The sequence below is a fragment of the Ursus americanus genome, chromosome 3, assembly GCF_024610735.1.
Source record: "Ursus americanus isolate L20-20 chromosome 3, mUrsAme1.1.p, whole genome shotgun sequence".
Lineage (NCBI taxonomy): Eukaryota > Metazoa > Chordata > Mammalia > Carnivora > Ursidae > Ursus > Ursus americanus.
In genome coordinates this window covers 15,737,577-15,740,978 of record NC_142129.1, presented here as the reverse complement: position 1 = coordinate 15,740,978, position 3,402 = coordinate 15,737,577, and the positions used below count along the sequence as shown (strand labels likewise).

At 36.9% G+C, this 3,402-nt stretch overlaps 1 pseudogene; it reads left to right on the top strand.

Moving 5' to 3' along the window:
• Window positions 1-2,391: 2,391 nt before the first annotated feature.
• Window positions 2,392-2,466, top strand: LOC148110341 (U2 spliceosomal RNA; annotated as a pseudogene).
• Window positions 2,467-3,402: the final 936 nt, after the last annotated feature.

The following is a 3,402-nucleotide window of genomic DNA, read 5'->3' as shown; positions in this document are numbered from 1 at the left end:
ATAATGGAGTCATTAAGGAAAGTTCTATGGCATCTGTGATAATTCATATAAGGTGTAAAATTATAGGTATAGTTCTTCTACACTGTGAGGAATCTCCATCTAGAAATCTTACTTACACAATAATAATAGTTGAAGCTAACACCTGGAGTGAATACTGTGTAATAACCACTAACATATTATTTATATTAACTCACTCTATATTCACAATAACCCAAACGATAGGTACTATTTTAATTACCTTTTTACACATGAAGGAACTGAAGCAGAGAGGTTAAGAGACTTTCCTAGGACAATATAGGTAGTGTATTGCAGAGTAAGTCCTTTGAACCTGGGATATCTGGCTCCAGGATCTATGCCTTAGGTAACTCTATAATTGTAGGTATATCTCTCAGGCAGAATGCCATTATAGAACCAGTTAATTCATGTGTGATTCCTTAAGCCAAGCTAAACATTTCTTCTTTTTCATCTTTGTTTATGGGTTCTAATTTTGCCTTTTGAGGACAAATCTGTTTCATATAATGAAGAACTCATATATCTAGGATTATAGGATGTGAGGGCTGGAAAGGCCTCATACATCAACCAGTGTTGCTCTTGCATTTTAAAGATGGCAAAACTGAGGGCTAATATGCTTGACAGGTTTCCAAGGTACACAGCTAATTGCCTTCATTCCTGGCCATATGGTAGACTAGCTGTCCAAAGACATTTCCCTTGGTACAGACCACCTACGAACCTAGGTAAAATATAGAAAACATTTTTAAAATAAAAGTCTGATTCACTCATTAAACTGATCCCTTGTTAACTAGGAGTGGTTATTTAATGGATTGTGGGGCTGGAGCATAGAAGATAAAGCCTAAATAGGGTGATAAGCTGGACTGAAGACCCACACATACATACGACCTTGACACATTGCATTCACAATGAAAGATCTAAGGGGTAAAAGAAAAACCCCACACCACAGGAGATTGGTAGGATTGATTGCAACGTGGATGCTTGATGAGCAACAAAATAGAATGAAGTAGGTGGAAGACAAGGAAGAGGAGGAGAAGAGGAGGAGAAGAAGGAGGCAAAGAAGAAGCCACAGCAGTGGCAGTGGCAGAGAGATGAAGGAGAAGCAGATGGTAGGAGAGGAAAGGGTGAAACAAGAAAAAAGTGTCCTGAGGAAATTTCTCATTATATTTGTATAGATTTGGGGTGAGAATTCATACTAATTATAAGAACACAGCTAATTATATGAACACACACACTCAGTTTAAAGTAGTGCCAGGTAGGTAAAGTCTTGGCACCTGTGAAATAAAAGCAGATTTTCTTTAGAGGCACATAGTTTAAATCTAGCCCTCATAGAATTTCCACCAGTGAAGTTTCAAAAAAAGATTAGTTCACAGTCAAATATCACAAAAGCCATAAAGAGGCAAGGTACCATGAGTGAGAGACACAGAAAAACATACAGCAGGATAATCCTGCAAAAAAAATTCAGATCTGGGAAATATAAAAACAGAATATAAAATAATTGTGTTTAATATGTTTAAAAATAAAAGAAGATATTGAAAGTGTCATGTAAGAACAAATGACAAAACAACTAGGCATTTTCAAAAAAAAAACAAACAAAAAACCCCCCCCCCAAAAAAACAAATGGAGGTCCAGGAAAAAATAATAATTGAAATTAGAAATGCAATGTACAGATTAAACAAGATGTGGTAGACTCAAAGATGGGTGCTCAAGATTCCCCTTCAAGGAAGGACTTCTCCAACTGCAAGAAGTGTGGCCATCAGATAGCCTCTAGGGGTCAGCTCCTTCAGAGTTTGCCTCAGGTGACAAAAGCTGCCTTTCCCAAGGTCACTGGAGCAGCCTGCATCCAGTGACAGGGTGATGAGGTATACACAGACCCTGAATGTTTCATCCTAATGCAGGACAGCTCTGTTGGGACATATGTATTTCAGAGCTCCTCAATGGATTAGCCAAGGCTTCGTTAGGATGCCATCACTATTTAGCTCATTCCTCCATCCAGCCCTGCTTTGTTCTCTCCTTTCATAGGTTTTGATCCCTAATAGACAGCCTATACCCCAAACTCAGTTCCAGCATCTGCTTTCAAGAGAATCCAACCTGTGACACAGCAGATTAGACAAAATTATAAGGAGATCTGTTAACTTGGAAAATAGATCCGAAACAATAGGCTACAGAGAGAAAATTTGTTAGTTAAGAGATACTGCAGATAGAACAAGGTCTGGAATAAGAATAGCCAGGATTCCATAAGGAAGTAAGAGAGGCAAAGGGGAAAGAAGCAGTACTTGAAAAGCTAATGGCAGAGAATTTCCAAAAGTGATGAAACACATCAATCCTCAGATTAAGGGAACACAATGAATCTCAATTAGGATCAATAAATACATCGAGTTGATCGCTTCTCGGCCTTTTGGCTAAGATCAAGTGTAATAAATACATCGAGTTTATTATTAGATAAAGAGATCATAAAGCAGCCAGAAGAAGAAGCCAGATTCCTTTCAGATAATCAAGAACTAGAAAAACTGATCTCTCAATAGCAAAATTAGAACTCTAAAGATAGTGGAATCAAAATATTGAGAGAGCATAACCAACAATCTAAAATTGTCAAAAGAAATGGTAATCATGTGACATGACAGAGGTGTTAGCTATTGTGGTAATGATACTGCAATATATATAATATATATAACTGTATCCAAACAATACATTGTACACCTTGAACTTATACAACATTATATGCCAATTATATCTCAATAAAAATAAAATAAAATAAAATAAAATTGTATACCCAGCAAAACTATCTTTTAAGAATAAGGCAGAATAAAAGACAATTATAGACAAATTCAAGACAAGACTCTCACATAACCCCTTTCCTGTGCAACACTTAGCAGGTATTTTTAAAAATCTTCTGTAGCCTCCTGATCTATAGCACCTGCCTCTCCTGCAAGTTTAATATTTTCACACCTTACAGCTGTTGGAAATGTGTGAGCCAACAGCCCAAGCTGAGAGGGTTTAACATTCTCCTGACCCTAGGTAATGTGACCATAAATTTCTTTGGCTTTCAACTTCATAACAAGGCTGTCCACTATGCTGTTTGTTTGTTTTTTTTAATCAAACCTCATCTCATAAATCTAGAAATTTAGCTGCTTTTCCATCTTTTCAATAGCATCATTATTCATTACAGTTACTGAAGCACTTTCCAGAGCAACCTCACATACAGATCAGGATTTCCTCTTCCTTTTTCTGGATATACTGTAGTGTTGATTTATTAGCATTGAACTTATGGCCAATAGTATTATAACTCATGCCTGAATGAAGCTTATCTAATACATACTTTCTCCACAAGCACATCACTGCTTTTTTACACTTAGGAACACTAGACCAAACTTCGGCATTATGTTTGGGGGC